The sequence below is a fragment of the Phoca vitulina genome, unplaced genomic scaffold (genome assembly GCF_004348235.1).
Source record: "Phoca vitulina isolate PV1807 unplaced genomic scaffold, GSC_HSeal_1.0 scaffold21, whole genome shotgun sequence".
NCBI classification, from domain to species: Eukaryota; Metazoa; Chordata; class Mammalia; order Carnivora; family Phocidae; genus Phoca; species Phoca vitulina.
In genome coordinates this window covers 11,856,303-11,881,814 of record NW_022589724.1, presented here as the reverse complement: position 1 = coordinate 11,881,814, position 25,512 = coordinate 11,856,303, and the positions used below count along the sequence as shown (strand labels likewise).

The 25,512-nt window shown below is 41.9% G+C and overlaps 1 protein-coding gene across 6 annotated transcripts in view; it reads left to right on the top strand.

Moving 5' to 3' along the window:
* The first annotated feature begins 15,980 nt into the window (after positions 1-15,980).
* LPAR1 (lysophosphatidic acid receptor 1) overlaps positions 15,981-25,512 on the top strand; it is a 134,695-nt gene continuing 125,163 nt past the window's right edge. Inside the window, exon 1 of one of the 6 annotated variants that reach the window (XM_032418175.1) lies at positions 15,981-16,326. The gene's annotated coding sequence lies outside the window, so the exon portion shown is untranslated. The other 5 variants (XM_032418173.1, XM_032418174.1, XM_032418170.1 and 2 more) reach the window with 5 other exon arrangements.

Here is a 25,512-nt window from a genome sequence, read left to right as displayed (position 1 = left end):
CCATGTCTAAGAAAAACTGTTCTGTCCTATATCTGCCCCACAAATGAAGGGAATAGGCAGGTATGTTTTACAACATAGGAGCCTCCCCTCTACCTCACTACATTGTAGTTGTCAGGGAGGACAGAGGCTATCTAACCCAAAGGTAGCCAGTCCTATAAGAAAGACTAGAACAAAAAGGTTTGTCCAACTAGGGATACGCTGGGCCAATGGGATTCTCACTGTCAAGAATTCAAATGAAATAGAGTGAGAATTAGGCAGTGACAGGAAGAACAGAAGAAAAAAGGGTGTAGAGAGAGAAGTCTTGGGGTACTTCAGGGAGCACTGTCAACTTAAAGTTATAAAGAAGCAGAAAACATTTTACTTAAATAAAAGACTTATCATCGAGAGTGATGAATGCAGTCGGTAGTAGGAGAACGGAGATTGAGACAACAGCCGAGTCACGTTAAAGGTGTGCTTTAAAGTATCTACCAACCTGCTGCTCTCAGAGATCCAGCTCCGTCTCCGTGAGACCTCTCAGAGCCGCAGAGTGCACCTGGATTGAGGTGTGGCTGTGACGATCATACCCTCGGACTTTTGGGGGGAAGATGATCGAGTTCTTAATCATCAAACCACACACACTTCCAGAGGTGAGACAATAGAAAAGTGTCAGATATTTTATGGGAAAAAAATTTCTCAACTTTCTTTCTTTCTTTTTTTTTTTACTCTCTTTGATGCACTTAAAATTAGAGGGCAAGATATGCCATTCTGATCTGAAATATTTGGGAGAATCATTAGCCGAGCTAGTGCCGTCCTCCTGATGATTGAGAATGACACAGACATACCCCCTATAAAATCCAAGCAGTCAAGTCTTAGAAATGAATCAAAATGAAGTTCTCATAGTCAAGGGGTTTCCCTCTTAATATTTAAGCAAAGTTGTTTTTCTCAATATTGTTTGATAAAAGTTGCCTCTTTGTTGTTAGAGGACAAAGCAATAAGGTGATGGCTGCGATTGTTTGTAAAGAGTGAAGATACACTAAAAGACGCTGGCCAGTTGGAGTGTGATTTAGGAGACATTCTGGAATGGAAATTATCTGTTATGAAAAAATGGAAATTATCTGTTATGAAAAAGTGGAGGAGGAAACGGTGAAAGATTCAGAAAATAGGAATATTAGAATAGAGGCTAAGCTGCTATATATAAAAAAAGAGAGCTCCAAAATACAGGGGCTTAAATCACAGAAATTTGTTTCCCTGTCAAATAACAGTCTAGTGGTGAGTGGTCCTGGTTGGTGGCGTGGCTCTCCTGTCTTCAGTTAGTCATTCCAAGACATTGTTTCTTTCATCTTGTTGCTTCTCTGGTCCCTTGGGTGTTGTCCTTGCTAATTGTTTGAAATCGAATCAAGCTAGATGATGGAGGGCAAGCAATCTCCTTTTAAGCAAATGATGTAGAAATTGCACACATCTCTCCCGCTCACACTCTTCCACTTCCATTAGTGCAAACTAATCACATGATCGTAACTGGCTGCAAAGTTGGCTTGGAAGTGGAGACTCTAGCTGAACATCCATGTAACCTGCTAAAATTCCACTAGTAGGGAATAAGAAAAGTAAGTTTTTCTGGTGGCCACCAGTAGTCTGCCACACCATGCTAATCGATATATAGGGAACAAATTTCGTGGAAAGTATGGAAACTCAGGTCCATGCCTTTCTCGAAGGCACAAAGCATCTTTGTGGGTTACTGGCTAAAAGGCAAGTCTCTGAAATCTGTCACAATAACACAAATGAAACCTTTTAGTTACTACCTGTTGAAATTGTTTCCTTTCAACTTTATCTCCAAGGATTCTGCATGAAGGTCCAGAACATTTTCTTTGCCTTTCTACAAAGGGCAATCTAGACTCTCTCTTTTCATGTCCTGAAAGATTAGCTCTGCTCAGGGATATCCTTAAATTCCAACCTTTTTGTTTTTCTCCAGAGCCTTCTTCAAGTGCTCCACTGTTTCCGCTCACAAAGGAACACAAAGCAAACTCTCTCCAAAGGGGCCTTAGTTCTTTGCTCTTAGTTCTCTTAGTTCTTTCCTCCTGTTGGAACTCCTTGGGTAGCTCAAAGAGCTTAAATACAAATTGGAATTTATTGGCTTATGTAAGTTAAAAGTTCGAGGGACAGACCATAGGTACACCTTGATCCAGGGGTTCAAATGATGTCTTTAGGATATTATCTCACTCCCTCTACATCTCTGTATGCTACTTTTCTGAATGTTGGCTTACCCCTTTGGCAAGTTCTTATTCATGGTGGCCTCCGACATTTTAGGCATTCAGTCTCACAGTTCCAATTGTAGCAGGAAAAGAGAATATATTCCTTTCTCATCAGCTCAAGCAAAAGTACCCAAGATTGTACATCATTGGCTCTGATAAGATCACTGTCTCATCTTTGAATTGATCAATGGGACTGTGGAATTGAATGTTTTAATGGCCAGCACCACATCATAGGAAAAGGTTAAGTCAACACGAAACAGGAGAAAGGAGTATCAGGGTGTTGTTAGCAGAAGGGAGCGTGGATGCAGGGGCAATGAAAAAAACAACAGACATCCACTATGCTATCCATTTGCCTATGGAGTTGACACATCAGAACTAGTCTTAGGATGACATTTAAATGCTTGCCTGTGAGTAAAGATTATTTTCTAAAGCCCTTTGAACTACTTGGTTTCCCTGAGTCATCCTCTTGCAGCGCCATACTCCAAATGTTTGTCGCTATCATGTCCCCATGTCCTTTCACCTTGAGGGCAGGCGTATGCTTTCTCACTAGGACCTACTGATCATGAGTTCTATCACAGTAATTGCCATTTTGCAATTGTAACTCCTTGTAGTTTTGATTTTATAGCCCATTTCCATTTTCTGTAACTTCATGCTGCACTTTATTTCTAATGCAAATGAGTGGCTTTTTTTTTTTTTTAAATCATGACCCACCTTAACATAATGGGGGATATCAAGACTAGAGCATTCATAGCAAGAGTAATTTGTATAGGATTTCAGGAAAGAAAACCTCCTTTATTTATTTATTTATTTATTTATTTATTTATTTATTTATTTAAAAAGATTATTTATTTAAGAGAGAGTGAGCATGAGCAGGGGGTGGAGCATAGAGGAAGAAGCAGACTCCCTGCTGAGCAGGGAGCCTGATGCAGGGCTTGATCCCGGGACTGCTGGGATCATGACCTGAGCTGAAGGCAGACGCTTAAGGACTGAGCCACCCAGGCGCCCCATAAAGGCAGAGGCTTAACCGACTGAGCCATCCAGGCTCCTCAAACCTCCTTTACTTCTTAAACAGAATAATAGATCTCTCCAAGATATAGTTTTGACTGGTCCTGTTGATAGATGGTTATACACACTGGGATATTCTTTAAGGTTTGCAATAGATAAGACATTTGCCACAGTCATAGCAAGGCCCTATTTACTTTAATGAGGACTAAATAAGGAGCAGGGAATCTAGTTTTGTCACTGTTCTCTTGGAACAAGCTAGATTAGCTGGGACTTACAAAGTAATGTGGGGTGAGGTGGTTAAGAACACGGACTCAGACTTTTTCCCCCCGAGGTTGACATCCTGCTTCTACCACTGCCCTTTTGACCTTAGGAAAGTTACTTCACTTCACTTTTCCCTAGTTTCTTCATCTATAAAGTGGAGATAATAACAGTATTGACTTCACAGAGTTGATGTGCTCATACGAGTTAATAGGATAAAATGTATAGAATAGTTAAAACTGCAAAAGTAATCTACGAGCCACTGAAGTACACAGAGTTTTGTTTGTTAGTATTATTTAATTTTTTTTAATGAAATTCACATATACCTATTCAAGGAACAAAGTGAGGGAAGTATTATTCAGTAGCACGTTCCTTGAAGAGAACAACCAAAGCACAAAACCCACATTTTCTTTTTATGAATCCTGCCTAAATTATCCACATCTGAGTAAGAAAGTGGGAATGACATACTAATGGAAAAACAGGCTAATAAGCCTCCCCTAGTTTCATATTCAAGGGGTGGAATAATTTATGGGAAAGCTCTCAAGGCTTCTAAATGCTGCAATCAAATCACTATATGGAGAAAGCTACAAAATCAAATTCCAAACAATGAAAACATCAGTTTCTTAATGGAACAGTTCCAACCATCTGGCATTCATATGTTGTTTGCAGGGGTGGTTATTGTGCAGACATAATGACCCAATCCCACTTCTAGGCAAGAAGCTTTCATGAAGGAAGTTTACCCTGGCCATTTGTGGCTGGTTAATATTACCAGAGGATTTTTTTTTTTTTAACTGTTCCACTGTTAATGTTTCAAATTCAGACTTTTTTTTTTTTCGAGAGAACACAGAAAGAAGGAGCTGCAAATATATGTGTAGAGCATAAGAGGATGGGCAGATTTCAGCATTTCAGAAATAAATTTTTCTTCAAGGCAATTTTTAAAAAAGAAGTGCCCAGTTACATAAGCTGGATATAGTCTTGATAATCAGTGATCTCTTCTAAACAGGTTGAAATTAAATATTGGATAATTCTCTTACTGTACCTTAAAAACTGATTTTGAATAAAACTGGAAACAGAAATTAATGACATTTCATTTTTACTTGAATGAACTGCCAATTTTGTTAGCGTATGATTTTCCCCTTTGCTTTGGAACTTGACCTACAGTCAAAGGTTCATTCATTTACTTGAATTTAATTAATCCAACAAGTATTTACTAAGCGCTAGATAACTGAGTTGGGCATACATATGTAATAGGTGTAAAAAGATGAGTTTTTAAGAAATGGGAACAGGTGAGTTAGGAGAAGGGCAGGTTGATATAAAATGTTAACAGTGAGAGGTGTTTTTTTTTTTAAGATAATTGGATAAGATGAAAAAGAAGAAGGAAGACAAGAGGGGGATGTGCAATAAAATTTAAAATTCAATGTAAATAAAATCTGTGTTGGAGTGATTAAAGAGAAAAAATGCTATGGATCATAGGATCACATGGTTATAAGCTCTCCTAGGATGCAGGGAGAAAAGGCAAAGAGCTAAAAATGATAAGAGAGCAAGTGAATGGAGAATAGAGAACAAAGAGCCAGTGTATGGATAGGGCTGTTCTTGAAGGAAACCAAAAAAAAAAAAAAAAAAAAAAGAAGCAAAGGTACAATTAACTATGTAGTAGAAGAAAACTCTCCTGGACCTATTTTATAAAGGTTTGCAAAACTATTTGTAATCCTATTACATAAAGACCTATTTTTGTAGATTTGAAGGGGTTTTTAGGTTACAATATAGTTCTATTTTTCTTTTTTGGGAGAGAACAGAAAACGTTCAGAGGTAGGCAAAGACTTCACCATATACCTCTCATAAAGCCTTGTTGAGAAGTGGGAAAATTGGTTCAAGGGACTGAGTTATGTACCAAGTTGAGAGCATTTAAAAATTATTATTCAAAGAAAAGAATAAAATAAGCATTCAGCACCAGAAACTAAAGAGAATTACAAAATAAACCCAAGAAAGTCAGCAGGAAGGATTTCACTGTAAACAAAACAGTTAATGAGATACTCAGCAGAAAATGAATTGCACTGATAAATAGATCCTAGATCTATTTTTGTTGTGAAAAGTAAAAAAAAAAAGACCTTTAGCAAAGCAAATCATTAAAAAAAAAATACTAATTTATAGTACTAGGATAAACAAAGGTATAAATACCCTAACAGTTCCAACTCAAGCAATTTTAAAATCTCAACAAAGTGACTATTCATGACAATTATTTAAAGATAAGTATAACCTAATTTTAAAAAGGCAGTAACTATGGAATGTACTTGTTACAGGCTGAGTTCTCTGGGAAGTAGATGCTGAGGCTGAGTTGGGAGTGCAAAGAGTTTGTTGCAGAGTAACATCTATGAAAGGAAAAGGTGGAGAAGCAGGATAGGGCAAGGGGAGCCATCAGACCACGATACAGAACCAACAAAGTTTTTGCAGGCCTGATGCGGATCTTGGGAACAAAGATGGTCCATTAGAGAAGTCCCACATTCGGACTTGTGTCGCTCCCTTGCTCAGTCATTGGCCATGGCCCACCATGAGACCAGCATACTCTTGGCTATCACTTTGCTCCTTCGTTGGCTGAAGGGATATCCTAGGAAGAATGTGGCCTCACCTCAAAAGCCACAGAGGACTGAAAGTACTAAAAGCCATGGGTTATCTTTGCAGCAGGTCAGTGAGTTCTTTCTTGAAGCAGATCGGAATGGCACATCTTCACGTGCGCCGTAGTGTACTTGCTCTGCATGGATCCACTTCTGCAAACTTGTGGAGGTAGCAGAGCCTCCAGGTGTCGGGTGGGCTTCCCTTCCTGAAGGTAAACTTAGAAGAGGGGGGTTAGAGGGACCAACTATAACCTTTATCACTGCAGTTTGTCTCAGGACCACAGCTGGTACTTAGCTGCTCCGCCACTCCTTATTCCTATACCTAGGAGTAATCTATTGACTTATCATAAAGTTAATTTTTCTAGGACATGTTTATTGTGTATCTTCTAAATCCCTTCACCCTCAGGTAACATGTCTGCCAGTCTTGGTAACGCACCTCATGGTGGGACTCAAATCCTCGTTCCTCAGGGCTCTGTGTCCTGGGTAACTATGTTCTGCTTTAGTTGCTATGTTTGTCTGTTCACAGTAACAACACCTTGTCTCCTGGTCTCTACACACCAGAACCCCAAACGGCCCAGGCAGAAACCACAGCTGGTAGTTCAATGGGACTTTTGCTGTAAGATTTTAGTCCTGGTAAGAGTAGATCCCAGAATTGTATGGAGAGAAGCACAAAGTCCCACAGTGGGTCATTGACAGTGATGGTAAGTGGGGTCACTTCTTGTACCCTCTAATTTCAGGGACTTGTGTATTTTTCCTGTTGGTGATAAAGCATCACCTCAATAGGTTTCTGATCCAATGCATATACTGCATCCCGAAAGATAGTTCCCCATCCTTGCAGGGTCCTGTCTCCAAGTTGATACTTCAGCTGTGTTCTTCAGCAGCTTCTCCCTCCCTCCACAGGAAGCTTCTGGGTGGGGCTTTATGTGATAAGACCACATGATGCGCCTTCTTCACTGTAAACTAAATGCCTTGGTTGAATGTTGTATGGGATTCCATGCCTGTGGATCAGGCATTCTGTAAGATCTGGATAGTAATGCTGGCTGAGGGTAGGAATGGCAATGCCATATGCAGAATAGATGTTTATTCCTGTGGAAATAAACCACAGCCCTTTTAGCATGGAAGAGGCTCAACCTAGTCAACTTGCCACTAAGTTGCCAGTTGGTCTCAAGAAATGGTCTGTACTAGGAGCTCAGAGTTGGTCCATGTTTATGTCCGTACGTGGGCTTTGAGTGGGTCTCTGTAGCTGGCAGTTTGGACATTTAGAAGCAGCGTCATAGAGGTAGCTTTGGAAAGTGGGAGTCTATAGCCTCCCTCTCTGCCATGGTGGCCACTTCATTCATGTGTCCATCACGCTGTTGACAAAGGCTGGCTCAGCATTCCTGCTTGTGGAGAAGTGGAGAAGTTCTACCTCTACCCTCTCCTTTACCAGTCAGAAGAATTATGGAAGGGGGAGGATCATGTTCATTCAACTTCATCTTAGAATAGATTATGATACTGAATGTAATTTACACTTGCCAAAACCTATGCTGAATGGGTCAAGTCCATGCTCTCTGGATCTAAATTTCTGCAAGTCAGTGCCAATCTCACTGTGGGAAGAAGTCCAGTTATGGTTATTGTTGTTAACCTTTCAAAAACTTAAAGTCCCAGAAATGGGTTTTAAAGATAACTTTTCATAGATACTGTTCTAGATCTTTTCTTAGAAATTAGAGCTAAGTTAACCTCATCAGCAAATTCTATCAGGGCTCATTTGCTATTGCTTCCTTCCTGCTGATCATACTACATCATCCCAGGAGTTTTAAAGTGTTCTGTGTTACTGTTCCAAACTCCTTACAGTACATCTGTATTGTGCAAACTAGCAGTGACTTCTGCGAAGTTACCTCTTGTCTGCATAGTAACCCTCCCAAGGTTGTGGCCACATTTTATATCAAATTGGTTCCTATTCTAAGGTTTGTAATCTTTTCAAGGTGCCCACATGAGGTGGCCAAGGGCTCTTAACAATCATGGATAAGAATTCCAACCTTAGTCCGTGTTATGGGCTGAATTGTGTCTCCCCCAAATTTTTTGTTGAAGTACTAACCCACAGAATGTGACTGTATTTGGAGATAGGGCCTTTAAAGAGGTAATTAAGGTAAAATGAGGTTCATATGAGTGGGTTCTGGACCAAAAGGACTGGTGTCCTTATAAGGGGGTTAGGACACAGACACACAGACTGAGGGGAGACCAAGTGAAGACATACGGAAAAAACTGTCATCAGCAAGCTTAGGAGAGAGACCTCAGAAGAAACAACTGTGCCAAATCCTTGATCTTGGACTTCTAACCTCCAAATCAGTGAAACAATACATTTCCATTGTTTAAGACACCAAGACTGTACTACTTTGTTCTGTCACCTCTAACAAACTAATACAGTGGGTGTGAATCTCAGTCAATGAACATAGATATTCAAGAAGTATGTTCCTATATTTCAGATTAAATTCTAACTCAGGATCTCCTATTCTTCAGGGTTGGTGGGAAAGCATAAGCTCAGTTCTTTTGAAGTTTTCTTCCATTCTTAGGGAATTAGTTATACACATGTATCCAGATTGGTCATCCATCCAAAGTTTTGTATAATGTCAGTGTGTTGGAGGGGCCCATCTACCATTGGTCTTTAGAGCTTGCCTCTAAGACTTCTTTTGTCCAAGTCCCCTGTTGCTATGCTACCCATGAGACATGAGCATCTGTTACTAAGCTATTCTAGGTCCCCTCTATCTAAACACGTCTTAAAGTCTTTTCTTCTCAACGGTCTTGCTTGGAACATTTGCTAGAACAGAAGTGCCCTCTGTTCTTGAGACACAAACCTTTCTCTGTCGCTCTCCTACTAGCGTATTGTTTTTCTTTCAGGTCTATACATACCACTCTATGCCTGTAAATCCTTTTATCCTAAGAGCTTAAGCTCTCTGCAAAGATTTTTGGCTCTTTTGTTGTCTGTTTTGCCGCACACCTTCCTGGGCAATGAACACAGAGCATATGACTATTCAACAATGAGAGGGAGGAAAATGGAAATACAGAGAAAAGAAAACATAGAATAAAAATCTTAAAATGTAGTCTTGTCATATAATTAGTATATCCCCCTAAGGGCAGAAGAAACTATACACTCTTGATTATAGAAATATATTCTATGTTACACAGAATTAAGATACTAGCTGTGGAAAATCACAGGCTTTATACCTAGGAATAATCTATTGACTTATCATAAAGTTAATTTTTCTTAGGACATGTTTATTGTGTGTCTTGGTTTTGTGTAGGAATATAATCATTTTCTGCTTCTAGGTGTTGTAGTGTATACATGTGTTTAATCACAACAGTAGCTCCCAGAGGATGTGATGGCTGAGCATTATTCCATGTTTGTCTTAGGAATATTATTGCATGGATAGATACACATAATTTCACTTGCATTTAAAAATATATTATTTAGGCATGATCTACAAACACTAAATTACAGTGATCTTAAATGTTCAGTTCAATGAGTCTGGGCAATTACATACACCCATGTTACCACCACACAAAGCAAGATATAGGACATATTCTTCACCCAAGGAATTCAGTCAATCTCTACTCCCTAGGCAATCGTTGTTCTGTTTCTAACATTACAGTTGAGTTTTTCCTGTTCTAGAACTTCATGGAAATGAAACCATAGAATATACACTGTTTTGTGTGTGTCTTCTTTTGTTCAGCGTGTTCTTGAGATTCATCCATATTTTTGTGTATATCAGGAGTTTGTTCCTGATGTCACTCATTCATCTTCCATTCATGTTCATTTTTTTTTTTTAAACCTTTGGAATTTACCTGTCTCTGGCAGAGTATATGTTGGTGGAGCCATTCAGTTAAATGTAATCAGTGCTTAATCAAGCAGACTTTGCGCAAACGTGTAACATCTCTAACTTGCCCACTTTTGATGAGTGCCCACTCCAGAAGTCAGTACATCAGAATTTCTCCTTTTCTTAGATCAATCCATAGGTGTCATTGACCTGCTGAGATAACAGTCAAAATGTACGTGAGTATATATATTAGTTAAGCCAAGTTAACTGATAGATTCCTAAAATTTATTGGTTCAAAGAACAAGAAATATCTTTTTCAGGTAAAAATCCATAGAGGGTGTTCACATCAGTAGATAGGCTCTGCTTCATATGGACACTAAGGTGTCAGGACTTATGGCTGCCAGTCATCTTCAACCCATGGCTCCAAGGTTGGTGTGGGCATCACCATCCCAGTCAACCAAAAGGGACAAAGACCATAAGGAAGCACATGTAAGAGAATTTTATAGGTAGTCCTAGACCAGGCAAAAGTCACTTATGCTCAGATTCTACTGGAGAGAACTCAGCTATGTGGCCTCAACTACCTGTAAGAGTAGCTGGGAAATCTAGTTTAGCTGGTACCCAAGAAGGCAAGAAAGCATATTATTGTAGTCAGAGGCCTCTGCTACAAGATAGATACTCTACATTTATCTGTAGAGAAGTTTCATAGCTTTGATTAGGTTCTGAAAGGGATCTACATCCAAAAATGTTTCAGAGCCTCTTCTACCTCTAGTACTGCTGCTTTCACCTTGCTCTAGAAGGTATAGTAGATTATGAAATCAAAACAACAGAGACAACAAAATACACATGACTTAGGAAAACCCTGCGCCCCACTTTTGCTCAGGGTGACACAGTGCTGTTCATATCCCTTAGAATACTCATTGCAGGGCTTGAAGCAGACATCATATCAACTACCAGAACTCATAAGAATCCAGCATATTAGAATCAGTCATGTGTTTTTTTGAAAGAAAAGAGAAGACTCTTTTTATGGTTTGTGCTTTTTGTGCCTTGTGTAAGAAATTCTTCTGTACCCTGAAATGATGAAGATATCCTAAAAATCTGGAGGTATTGCCTTGTTTTTAAAATCATTAAGAACTTACTTTTGTTTACAGTGTGAGGTAGGGATCCCATTTTTAAAAATATATAAAGAGAGTGCTAATTATCTCAGCATCGTTAATTAAACAGATCATCTTTGATTTACCAATTTGCATTGACTTATTTGTCATTTATATGAATGGTTGTTTCTGAACCTACAATTCTCTTTCATTAGATTACTGAATGACATAATAGACCCTGTAGGTCTATGTGGTTCTGTTTCTGAACCTGCTTTTCTTGTTCATTAGATTATTTACCAATCACTGCACCAACACCACATTATTACAGTATGAAGCTTTTGATATCTGAAGGGAAAATTTTTCCTCTGCTTCTTCAGAATTGTCTTAGTCATTCTTGGCCTCTTCTGATTCCACATGAATTTTGGAATCACTTTGTCAAGGTCTACGAAAGAGCCTATATTACAATTTGGAGTAGATTGCTTTGTGGTCAAGGAGTTTTCTTATCCATGAACATGATGTATCTCTCCATTTATTTAGGCCTTTCTCTGTATTTCAACGAAACTTTATATTTTCTCCACACATACTCTACCTTTCTATGAGTTTTTAATCAATTATAATAAAGATTGGTTGCTATTATGAGTGAGACCTTTAAGAATTTATAATCTCTAATGGGTTGTGGTTTCTTTGTATATTGATCTTTTATTCAACAATGTTGCTAAACTCTCTTATTTGTTCTATTACTTTATTAGATTTGCTTGAATTTCTTAGCAGACAACAACATCATCTATAAATCATATTTTCTTGTTTTCTGACCCTTATAGCTTCTCATTTCTCTGTGTGTGTGTTTTTAGCAAGGGGCTTCAGTACAATGTTGAATAAATGATAAAATGGTAAATCGATCCTTGTTTTGTTGCTAACTTAATAGAAAAATGTTTAATGAATTAAAATTAAGAATACTGTTTTTAGAATTAGGTTGTTGGTAGCAACTCTTTATTGTATTCAGGAAATTCCTTCCTTTCCTAGTTTGCTAAGATTAAAAACAATAAATGAATGGCAAATTACTTTATATTTTCTCATATTAAATCATCCTTACATTATGGTGTTAACCTGATGAAGTATATTTTTAAAATCCATTGCTGAACTGGGTTTGATAACATTGTATGTAAAAATAACATTTTTTAATGCCTTTTGAGATTTGTCTAATAATTTTCCTTTTTATGTTTTTTTTCTGATTTTGGTATCAAGATTTTATTAGCTCATCAAATCATCAAGATGCTTTCCTTCTTTTTCTAATCTTTGAAATCATTTGAATAGAGGTTGTCTATGAAGATTTCATAAATCTTTCCCACTAAATCTTTGAGCTTTCTTGCAGGTAGATTTAGAAATGGGAATTCAGTTTATTTAATGGTTATAGATATATTCATGTTCTAAATTTTTTGAATCAATAGTTTTTATAATTTATATTTTGCTAAGAAGTATTTATTTTACCTAAGTTTTTAATGTTCAGAAAGGATATATGACTATACTATTCTCTTAGTATTAAAAAATTCTACTGAAACTATAATTATAATCTCATTCATAGTCTCGTTTTTCTTTTTTTTCTCCACTATCCATTTTACTAGCAATTTACCATTTTTGTTTGATTTTTATGACCCTTTCTATGATTCCTTTGTATACAGGTCTCTTGTTAGCTCTAATATTATACACGTGACACATGTTTTTTTCTTCTTCATTTTTGTTTTTTTCTCCGTTTGTTTTCTATCAAAGCCTTTTCACTTGGGTAAAGAAGACTACAGGAAAGAACTTGCTAGTCCTTTATCTACTGCAGACTGGCGAGATGATTTGTGCAGAAATGTGATGTGATGAGAAGCAGGTGAGCACAGAGACACTCCATTGAGGGTTTTCATTTCATTGCCAGGTAGCCCTCCCACAGGGCTGCTGTGCACACAATCCCAAGGTCTCCTCCCCCTTCTTGGAGTCTCCTCAAGCTATTTCTACCATCAAGAGGGTTTTTTTTTTTTTTTTTAAACTAAATTGGGCTGCCTCACCCACTCTGCCGCTGGCCTTTTAAAATAGAAAGGTTTCCTAAGGAGAATGATTTCCTTCTAGCCAAAGGAAAAACACCAGAGAGGCACACATGCCCTATGTAAAGAAGGAAGAAACCTATGCCCCAGAGGCACCTGAAGAACTTTCCCAGCAGGTTGTATTCTCTCGGGGTATTGTTTCACCAAAACGTATTTTTTGAACCAGTCTCTACATTAACAGACCAGGGGGAAAGTTTCCAACAGATCTTTCTGTTGATAGTTTTGATTACTCTCATAGAAAATTTCAAAGGCTTTTTGCCAGACGAAAGGGAACATGGGAAGGCAGAGAACTGGTATGACCAGCAATCCCTTTCTGAACAAATGATAGAGCCTAACACAGCGACAGCCAACTTGTCCATCCTAAGTGCTTCGTCAGTTATAGCTCTTGGACCACTCACTAAAGAACATCGGTAATCTAACAAAGTCTATAGTATCCTTTGAGATGATAATGGAAACTGTACTTGAAATACTCCTCATTAAAATTCTCTTCATTTTGCTGAAAATATTTTTTTTTTTACATTTGATAGCACCAGCTGTCTTTGAGTCTTCGGCTCTACTGAAGTCATTTGAAGAAACAAATCTAGAGAAACACTGCTTGGCAGAGGGTAAGAGAGAAAGGTTACAGCAGAAAGCATTTGGATGACTATCCAGGAAAGGCAATGGCCTGAATGGAAGAGGGCCACAGGCAGGTAAAAACATTGAAGAAAGTGTATCACAGCATCCTTCATCTTTACTGAAACAATAGCATCCGTTTCAATGTTTTTTGTTTTTTTTTTTTAAGATTTTATTTATTTATTTGACAGAGAGAACAAGAGAGCACAAGCAGGGGGAGCAGTAGAAGGAGAGGGAGAAGCAGGCTTCCTGCTGAGCAAGGAGCCCGATGCAGGGCTCAATCCCAGGACCCTGGGATCATGACCTGAGCCGAAGGCAGACGCTTAACCATCTGAGCCATCCAGGCGCCCCTCTGTTTCAATGTTTTAAGAAGACTGTTCAAGTCTATTACCTTACTTTGATAAAGACAGCTCAGAACCCAATAAAATAGACTATGCTTGTATTATTATCCCATTTTACAGAGGAGAACACTGGCTCATTAGGAACACAGTACATGTTTTGATGAATTAATTTCTGTGCTGAGCTGAATTCTGTCTTGGATTTCATGTTCTCGCTCCTTTTACGCTGGGCATACAACCTACATTGGATTTGAAAGTTATTGTCCTAAAGCTGGTTGCAGAGCAGTCTCATTCAGACAGGTCTACACTTGTCAGAAAGACAGGTCTGTCCAGGCTGACCTTGAATTTTGTTCTCCATTTCATCTTAGACCACAGGAGACCAAATAAAGAGAAAATAAAGTGTTGTACAGCAAATAACTTAGAACTCTTGAGTACATATGTCTTGTGTGGACAGAACTCCCCATCTGATGTCAGGACCACAGAGTAGGCAGTTATATATTAAGGCAGTTAATATATAATGAAGGCACGAGCAGCAATATTCCTTAAGATGGTAAGAGATAAAATCAATATATTCAAAAATATTCAAGGGGAAGTGGTAGGCAAGAAACTCCTTTACACTTTGACTTATGAAGAGGGGCTAAACATTGAAATACTTTTTAAATTAAATAATCTAATAATGTTTATTGATAAAATTAATATAATACTTCAATTATTTTAAATAAAAATGTAAAACATTCTTTTCACTAGATATTGAAGTTTTGGCATTGAGAAACCTAGCTAAGTGATTTTCTGAGTTGTGTAGAGCTGTGGTTGAAAACAAAACCCTTTCAGCATGTATTCTTCTCTTATCAATATATACTTTGTATTAGACTTTATAGTGAATATTTTCCTATTTGCCCAATATATTTTTTTAGAGTTTAAGGTCAACACCTCTCATTATTTGAGAAGAGTGTGTACATGCATTTCTGTACTGTACATGAACTTATTGGCACCGTGCATGTATTAACATTTTTAATTTTTCACATTCTAAGTGGATTATTGTAAAATAAACCATAAATTGGTAGGAAAGGAGAGAAAGTGGAATGTTTGATTTTTTAGAAAGGGGGAGCTTGGCTGGCTCAGTCCGTAGAGCCTGGGACTTACCTCCGGGTTGTAGGTTCGAACCTCACACTGGGTGTAGAGATTACTTAAAAAAAAACAAAAACTTTTTTTTTTTTTTAAAAAAGAGGAGGATTTGAAAGATTATCTTAAAAAAGAAACCGCTTTAGATAGTAATTGACTAGCGGACAGGTCTTAGCCCTGAGCATCCTGTGAAAACCATAGGCCAACACAGTCAAGGTTCTAAGCAGTCGCGGGCAGCTGGTCATGTTCTGTTAATAAGCACACCTAACTGGTATCTCGAAAAGTGTCCTTTACGAGAAGTCTTCCCCTCCCCGCCCACTGAGGTTTAAAGGGACCTCTCCTTTCTGAAAGCCCGAGATTACCGAGCGACTACCATCAAAGCAGCCCCCGCCCCATCGCTGTTCTGCGTTTCTTCCTCAGACCTAGCTATCCGTCCTGCCGAGCGAGTCCCCCTGCCTCACTGCTGTCCCGGTCTCTTATGTGCCCTTTCAAAGGCAGGAGCGCTCTCAGCTTTTACCCCTAACCAGCTCCTTCTGATGCGTGGCGGCTTTAGCCCCGGAGCGAGAGGCCGAGAATTGCCCAAACTCCGGAAATCCTGGGAAGCCAAGGGTGGGAAGCGGGAGGTGGCTGGGAGGTGGCGCGGCTGGAAAGCCCCCGATGGACCGGGTGTTGTTATAGGACCTGGGCGATCCTCTGTGGCTGCCACTTTTCCCAAGAACGATCCCCAGACCTTAGTCCGGCGCCGCTCCCGCCCACACCTCCAGGTGTGCATTCCCCGCCCTTGATTACTCTCCTAAAACTGATAGTTTGCACTTGCAAAGTTTCACTGGGAAAGCGGAAGAGAAATGTGTAACCCTGGCTGTGGAGAACTAAGGGAGCACAGTCACGCTTGTTTTGGTCTGCAGACCGAGTCAATGGACAACTCAGAAACAGAGGCGTGTGCACCTTTCTAGCAGAAAAGTCGACTCTTGGTTTCTTTGCAGCCTCCAGTTAGAGGCTGTGCTGGGAGAAACTTGGTGTCTTCTGCGAAGTTGAGAAACTGAACTACGAGAAAGGCCCTACTTCAGGGGTTTTGCGGGCCCGCGATGTTTTCCAGAGCTTTTCGAGGGGGACGAGTAGAGCGACAAAATGAAAATGCACCGTGTGGGGGAGCCCACCCAGCCCAGCAAGCTGGCGGGCGCTGAGGTGAGCGCGGGAGGGGTAAGCATCCGAGCCGGCGGCCGCGGGTCTCCGCGGGTGGGTCACACGGGGCTGCGGAGGTGGGGAGGGGGGCGGTAAGATAGTGACGGGAGGCTTAGGTGCCCCTCCGCCCCCGCCCAGCCGTCGGGGCGGGGAGGTGGCAATGAATGGGGGAGGGGGCGCGCCGAGGGTCGGGGCTCCCGGGGGCGTCACACCAGGTGAGGAACGAGCCAGGGGGAGGGAGTCGGGGGTGCGGGACTTGCCGACTTGTGCTACGTGGAGCCGGAAGAAAGGAGGCTGGCGTCCGCGCCGCGGCTCCGGCCCTCCCCCGGCGCCCCCTCCCCCGCCGCCCCGGCCAGCGCGCCAAAGCGCGAGCAGGCGGCCCGAGCGGCGGCTGGCGCTCCCCGGGTTGCGACTCCCCCGCCCGCTGCGGAGCGCTGCCCGGATCTTGGGCGGCCTGGACGCCGGCGCCGCGGAGCCCTCCCCGGCTTCTCCGGGGCGGGGGGGTGGGCGCAGGGGGCGGCCCCGTTCCAGGAGACCGCCGAGGGGGCGGGCGGAGGGTCGGGCGCGGGGAGCGAGCGCGCTGCGGGAGGCCAGCCGGAGGGCAGCGGCGGGCGCAGGTAAAGGGGCGGGCGCGGCGCGGGGCGGGGGGACGGCGCCCCCTGGGCGCGGAGCCAGTGGCCGCCGCGTCGCTTGCGCCGCCGCACGGCGCGCTCGGCTCGCACTGTCCCGGGGCAGACAGGCTTTGTGGCTGTGCGTGCGAGTGTGCGAGCGAGTGTAAGTGTGCGCGCGCGCGCGCTCGCCTGTGTCGGCTGTGGGTGGGCGTGCGCGCTTGCGAGCTGGCCTGCAGGAGGCGAGGCTCTCGTGGCCTCCGCCGCCAACCAGTTGACCGAGCCCCGGGAGGGAAGTTGCCGCAGCCGCCTGGGCCGCCGGCCCTTCCGTCCCCCGGCCAGGTCAGTGCGCCCCGGGGCCCGCGCTTTGTGCGGCGTCTGCGGCCCGGACCCGCCCAAGTGACACGTAGGTGGCCTCGGGTTACCTGGGTCTGGGTGGGAGCGCGAGAAGGCTTGCAGGGGGTGGGGGGCTCGAAATTACCCCAAAGCCGGGTCCGGGTGGACGTGGAACGCCAGGGTTCCCCGCGCCCCGTAGCGCGGAGCTCCCGCACCACTTGCTTCTCACGGACGACTCCTTAGTCTCTCCCGAGCTGCGGACTTTCAGCTTAGTTTGTGTGCAGCCGCCTAACAAACACGCTCAGCAAGTAACTGGGAAATTGAAGGCAAGGGAGGGACCTGGCTTAGAGTTGGTAGTTTTGAAACCGACAGGCTCGTTTGGTTTGTGTAGGACTAGTTTGTTATGAATGGATTTAAATTTTATTCTTGTTTTTTCTTTGCTGCCATTTGGCCTTTGATTTGTAAGGGATGACGGCATCCAGGACTTGTTGCTGCCTTCGGTCTGGGGCCTGAGATTGTTGCTCTCTGTCGCTACTTCTCTTTCTTTTCTTGTTTGTTGAAATCTCTGGATTTTTCGTAAATGTGGGTTTTCAGCGAGGGCTTGCTTGTTAAAGTTTCACTGATTCCCATTGGAATAGGTGCATATTTGCAAATCTGAATATCGGAAACCTGTAACTGCAGTTATTAGGATAAAATCCTCTATTCCTTCAGGCTCTAACAGTCCTTGTTTTTCACCTATTTGCATAAGTGTTGTTTGCCCAGCGTAAGCATAACTGTGAAGCCAGTGGTCTGTGACTCAAAGCCTGCGATTCTGGTTAAAGGGAGACTGCACTGGGAAACCTTCTAAGTTCTCCTAAGAAGCGATTCACTTGTCAAATAGAAGAGTAAGCCCTAAGGAAAAAGGGTGTTTACTGGAGTTATAACTGTTTGGACTGAACTAAATTGCATACACACACACACACACTCACTCACTCACTCACTCACTCTACCATCTAGTTGTTTCTGTCCTTGGTTCTCTAAATCTGGTAGGAGTGAGAAATTTGCCTCAGATGCAAAACTGTGAATAACGATTAGCACTGTAAGTATGTTAAGGCCGTATTTTACTTGACACCGTTTAATTTGAGGATAAAGAAGCTAAGTAACAGTGCGTAGGGGGAAGGCAGGGGCTAGAATGAAGAGTGGGTTGTTATAATCTGAGTCCGTATGCTCACCACGTCCCCTAGCGGTCCCACCTTAGCCAGTCAGGTCAGCTTGTTTTCATCTCGAGGTACTCATCTGGAAAATGGATGGATTTAATGATCTTTGCTGTTCTTTCCAGCTCCCCCAGGTAATTAGAACCTAGCGGTTGGTTATCCCATGGTAGAACAGTAGGAAGAGAGTAAAGTGTGAATGGGTTATTCCAGAAGGGAAGTGAGAGGGCAAGAGGGTCAAAGGTAGAAAAAAAAACTTGCAGTAGGAGATGCCTGGGGGGGGGGGGGTAGAGGAAGAACCTTGACCTGGGGGTTGATTTTCCTTTATTTTTTATTTCCTCCTCCACAAGGGCATCAATAATACTCCTCACACCCCCTTAATCTTCCATTCTATTACAGTGAATGAACTTGTTTAGCCTTGAAAGTGATGTGGAGTGGGGGTAACCTCTGTCGTGGGACCTGACCAACTTCCCATTTGCATCAGTGTCTCTCAGGCTCAGCAGCTGCCCAGTGCTGTGGGCACTCAGAGGATCTCAGTATCCCTGTAAATGATGGGGAAAAATACAGAGATGGGAAGGGCAGCCCTTTCAACAGCTTATGTTTGGAAACTTCTATTTTTGTTTGAAGCTAATATTTACCAAACAGAAATTTCATTTAAAAAAAAATTATACCATAGATTTTCAAGGCTTTACTGAATTGGTTCTATTAGACTGGGAAATTCAAAGAAAGTAAAACTCTTACTTGCTAAGTCTTTTTGATACATAATGACACTCAGCCTGAAGTTAGTGATTTTTAGGGCCAAGAATCTTATTTCAAATGCTAAGTAAGGAAAGTTGCAATCTGGGCAGAATACACTGTATCATTTTCACTGGGAAGCTCCAAGTGTTCAGCAAATAACAAGACTTAAAATTTAGTTTGAGGTCAAGATTTTAATATCTGTGCTTAATGTGTGGCTGGTCTTCCTTTAGTTTTTTTGGTACCCATATGCATACACACTTGAGGAGCATGATTTATTTTAAAAGTGAAGTGTGATGTAATAAAACTGGGAACATAGCTTTTGGTTTAAAGTCTCAAAGTTTGCTCTGGCCTTGTTAACTCAGCCTCATACTACTTGGTTTCTTGTTTTTACATATCATGTTACCCCCTCCCTCCCAAATCCCTATTGTGTTATTACGTAGGTATCTCGTGGAGAACTATGGATATCTTAGAAGGTTGGGAGAAAAGGAGAAAATCGTAATTAAGCAATTACTGAATTCCTCCTATAGAGGCGGACACAAAGATGCTAAAAAGAGCGGCAGTGCAGAGGGAAAACATGCAGCTAAGTTCAGTACATAGTAGCTGGATGGCATAACTAGGTGTCAGCTGTAGAATCCAAGAACCCTTGGCATGCTCGGGAATGGAAAATGAACTTCTGACTCTGGGGAAGACTTCACAGAAGGGCCTTGAAGGGTGAAAATGATGCGTCTCTTAAAAGATTAATGGTGGAGAATGAAGATGTAGTTGGGGTAATGAAGGCTGGAAAGGGACCAGGCGGTAAATTAGGGGGGACCTGGGATGTTATTTTAAGAAGTTGTGCTATGTGGGGTTGGGAAGGGCTAAGTATTAACCCCCAAAATGCAGGAAGACAATGGTAATGCCTATTGGGGCATCGTGAGGGGTGAAATGTGTGAAAGGACCGAGCTTTGATTCCTTTACATTTCGTTGTAATTCATGGTCAGTGAATGTTAGGGCACTGCTACCAGCTCATCCAGATTATATAAAAATGATAAACGACACATAGTTTCCTCCTCCACGGTCCTCCCAAACTGATAGTGGTCTTTTGAGAAATTTCATTGAGCAGAAATTAATGATGCTTGTGAGGCCTTTTGAGCCTGTGAGTTAAAATCACTCGCCAGGCACAGAGCTGACCAAGAAAGCCTTTTGTTTTGTTTAGGGAAGGGCCTGTGAGTTAATGCTAATTTAAACATGACTCGGATGGCAACCAGCATTCTTGACCCTGTTTATCTTATACATAGTATTTAACTACAGCGGTTGAATATTTGTCGTACAGAAGAGAAAGAATTATTACTAGTTTTGAAATGGGGCTAATGCCTTTGTAAAGGGGAGGAGGAAATGATCCAGGGAGGAGGTTGGGGAGAGAGCACTACTTTGGGTACTGCAGCGAGGGCTGACCCAACCCTGAAAATCCTTTAATTGTAATTCCAATAGAAGTAGCTTAATGGTGTAGATGAATACTTCTTTAAGAACCTCCTTTCCGATCATCTGCTTTTTTTCCTCCCTGAATCTCTAGAGCTAAGGTGTCTAGTTTATAACCTCTCAGATAGGAAGAATCTCTGTGGGGTCCATCTGAGAGAGAGGCATTTGGCTGCTCTGTCGGTTTCTTCTCTTACCACGGTGCCTCCGTGTCGCAGGTGGGCGTGGACGGCTTTTCAGCTGTAGGTCACAGGTGGAGCTGGTCTGGCTAAGGCTTCTAATTGCCTTGAATCGAGATGCTGGGCTACCCAGGAGCCTTAATAAAAGATTAGGTCAGGGGCTTTTTACTATCTTCTGAGTACAATTTGAATGAAGGATCCTCCCACCAGTTTTATCTTTTGCAAGGGAACTTGGGTTTGACATGTTTAATTAGTTAATTTGAAGGAGCCCGGGGTTAGTATACTCTTGTTTCTTAGAAGGATACTTTTTTTTTGTTTCTTTGGTTTTTAGGGAGGGAGGTAAGAGAGGGTGGTGGTGATTGTGATTTTATTTAAATGCCCTGACATTTTTTCCTGCAGGTTGGTATGATTTCACAGTAGCATTGTTGTTACTGACTTATGGAGATTGGGCAAAGAAGATTGTCCTAATACTTTGATGTTAGCTCCTGTCATCCGATCGGTGCTATAGAGACTTTAACCTTGAAGTTCATGTAAAATTCAAATTTCTTTCAGAGATGAAAGAGGACTGCTGTACTGTGTGCATGGGTCTAGGTTATAATTTTTTTATTTTTATAGTACTGTTTTGGAAAAAGTGCTAGAAATGACAGGGCAGACTCTTAACTTTAGTCCAGTGCTGAAACAAACATGTACAAGCCTGAATGAGCTAGATCAGGCTGTGTTTGTTGTATTTAATATGGAGATAAGAGAAAAGAATTTCAAAACCAACCTCTTTCTCTAAAAAAGATAGTTTGACCCATAACACCTGGTCATGGGTCTCTTTGGGGGTTGAAACCGTTAAAGCGAATTTTGTTCATTATAACCATCAGAGGTGCCTATGCTTATGAAGGTTTAGGACTTACTACTGTAGAGAGTGCTACTGTGAACCATTTCTTTGTGGCAAGTTTCCCTTTATCCATTTTCTTAAATATCAAAACAATGGACTAGATTCGATTTCATGTAAATCCGTCCTCAGTTTTCTTTCTCTGTGTTTAAGTGTTTCTCCTTGACCAATCTTTAAGCTGCCTTCACTCTGAAATTCTGCCCTAACAGAAGGATATTCCTGGCTCTTTGGAAGGAGAAATGATTCAGGGGCAGAGGAGACAAGTTCTCTTCAACCCTGGCAGCACTCAAGTGACTGCCTGCTGTATAATAAGCATTGTGCTAGGAGTCCAGACAGGACTGCTATCCTCCAGGAGGTGCAGACATGTTAACAGATTGGTGTAACAAGTGATTCAGTGTAGCAAGTGTGATGAGCGAGATGAGCCCGTGGCAGTATGGGAACACCAAGCAGAAACACCTTACCTTCAGGGGCGTGGTGGTGGTCAGGGTCAGGGAAGACTGCTGAAGGGTTAGGATTTGGAAGGACCCTAGGAGATAAATCAAGGAACCTAAAAGAGAAAAAAGGGATCAAGATAGAGGGAATCAAAAGGCTTTGTATTTGGGTAAGTCAATATTTCTCTCTTTTTACATCTGTAAAATGGGAATAAGACCTGACATCTGCTTGCTAATTCTAGTTTTCATTTACTTGTTCCTTAATCTTTCATTTGTTCAGTGGTCTATAGATATTTGTTGCACACCTACCATATACTGGGAAACAGAAAACAAGGATGTTTTTTCATCTTTTCAGGGAGTTCTATCTTTTTTTTTTTAAAGATTTTTTTTTTTTTAATTTATCTATTTGACAGAGAGAGATAGCGAGAGCAGGAACACAAGCAGGGGGAATGGGAGAGGAAGAAGCAGGCTTCCTGCTGAGCAGGGAACCTGATGTGGGGCTCGATCCTAGGACCCTGGGATCATGACCTGAGCCGAAGGCAGACGCTTAACAACTGAGCCACCCAGGTGCCCCTTCTATCATATTATTTTAATGGAAGTTCTTTTGAAATGCTTCAAATACGGAGCATGCTTATTGAATTATTCTTCCATTTGAGTCTCAGTGGCTTCAGGTAAGTTAGCCTTTCCCTCATAAACAGGAGAAGGAGACAGAGCCTGGTATTCTCATTGTCATTTGATAAACTTGAAATGTTTTGCCGAGATTTACCTGTTTGTGTCAGATCTAGAGACAGCTCTAGCTGTGTCTTACCTGTAACCTTGGCTTGCTTCCATCTCAATTTCAATATTTTTATGTTTTTGAGAGATTTTATTTATTTGAGAGAGAGCATGAGCAGGGGGGAGGGCAGAGGGAGAGGCAGAAGCAGACTCCCCGCTGAGTAGGGAGCCTGACATGGGGCTCGATCCCAGGACCCTGAGATCATGACCTGAGCCAAAGGCAGACGCTTAACCCACTGAGCCACCCAGGCGCCCTCATTTTGGATATTCTTAATTTTGACCCAACTTGTGTTTGAGTTTCTATATTCAGTTTATGATTTACTAGAATAATTCAAATCTAGTGTTCATTGGGGAGTCAGTTATTTTGAGGCCACACTATCTCTGTACTTTGCTGTTTCAGTTTATCTTGTTTAGATCACTGGGGAATGAACACAGTAGAAAGTGTTCTAACCAGAAGAAGGTAGCTGCATTCATTTATAAAAAGATGTGGATTTTGTAATGATTCAAACAATATAGAGGTGTCTAAAGTAAATGTAATAACCTCCCTCAGCCCCTTTAACCTTAAGCATGTGATGTAGCTCCTTTGTCAGCAATTTGTTACATAGCCTTCCATACTTGTACTTCTCGTACAGATCTACAAACTTGTTTGTGTATGTAGATATTTCCATGTGTGCGTGCAGGTCTGTTTATAGATACCCAAGGACCTGTGTGTATGTGTGTCTGTGGGTGCACACACTCGCTCCTGGCTCTGTTCTAGAGAGTCTGTTAGGAAGGCTGCCACGGTGGCTCAGACCTTTGAAGTCCCAGGAGCATGTGAATCTTCAGAAACAGACCTCCACGCACACATATAAATGGGACTTCTTGAATCGGTGCAGTATGGTATTACTCAGTGAGGTTTCTATCAGAGAGAGATGAATGTCTGGCTGTTATGAACAGGGAACAAGAAAACTATTTCCAGCTGTGTGACAACCGAGACAACAAATATCATTGCAGAGAATGTTATTCTCACAAGGACTGTGCTTCATCTGGGTCTCGGGTGAGGGGAGGAGGGGCCTTTCGGAGCACGTGTTTGGCATCTGCGAACCTTTTGTTAGGTGGAAAACAAGGCGTCTGGGGTAGGCCCGTCCAGCTCTCCAACAGAGAAGATAGGTGGAGTTCCTTATTCCAGGCAGGTTTCATGGTGCGAGTTTTAAGCGAGGAGCCCTCTTCCAAGGCCATAATCAGACGGTAAGGTGGAGGGCTCTCGCTAAGGGAGACTCACAGCTGAAACAGAATTGCCTTTTGTGAAGGGGCCGCTTTGCCATCTTGGGCTGTGATTTGTTGGAAGAGGGGTTATTGTCCTGTCCAGAAAATGAGGCATTCATTCTGTACTCAGTATTTATTGTAGTTCCATACAGAACTGCTTGCTGTCCTTGGAGTAGACACGGAGACCTAAAAGTTCAAAGGCTAGGGCAGGATAACTGACTTCCAAATTCGGCAGAATCTGGTTCCCTTGTCACTTTCTCTGAGCCCCAGTCAGTTCAGTTTCATGCGGCCGAAATCTTGGAGCACTTCTGTGGTGAAGTCCTTATGCTTGGCTCAGGACACTAAAATAAAATAATAATAATAAAGCCACCAAGAAAGTATGGTCGCTGCTCTCAAGTAGCTCATAAACATGGAAAGCCATGGAAATAAATGCCTGAGATCGGGCAGACAGTGATAAATATTTTAACAGAGTGCCATCTGAACATCTGAGGATGGAGAGAGTAACTCTGCCTTGGAGGTGAGGAAGGATTTGCAGCAGGATTCTGGCCTCCGTGCAGTTTGGCTGAGAAGCTCATTCCACATGGAAGCGTAGAAGGCGCAGGCGCTGCGGGTGAGTGACCGGTTAGGGTTTGTGGCAGAGTTAGGTAATGCTTCGGGTCAGTCTTGCAGTGCCAATAGGCAGAGCCATTGGGGACCAAACAAAGAAAAGGGCATGTCGATGCCATTAGCAGATGGGACATGACAGTATAAGAATTCTTCCAGTGAGGCATGTTGGTTTTAGGCAGAGATTTTCAGCTGGTGGCTGGAATTTGAATTTGAAGCTTGGCTGAGAGGTCAGAGCTTGGCAGTATTGGGGAGTAATTGTTATATATCAGAGTAAATACCAGTGAAATTTACAGGATAAGCTGAAGAGCACTTTTAGAGTGAGAAGAGTGGTATATATATTTTTTTAATATAAAAATATAAAAATTCCCCTCCAGCTTTATTGAAGTATAATTGACAAAATGGTAAGGTATTTAGTGTAAAATGTGATTTGATGTACATACACATTGTGAAAGGGACCCTCACCCTCAATATACTTGGTGTTTTAACAAGGACAAGATGTATTTTGATTCTTTAGGCTGTTTTTCTTTCTAGCAGGTGACTGAAATAGTCTTATAGGCTGTCACACATTCACTGAGCGCCCACGATGGCTTTTCTTGATGAGGTGGTCCTGGGATGATACAAAGAGGATGGAGTTCCAGCTTGATGTTCCTTTGGGTGCATGAAAGCTCCTGAAACAATCCATTCCGGCAAACGAAAAGACAATTCTGAAACTAATTAGAAGGCTAGTGGTGGTTTGGGGGCTGAGAG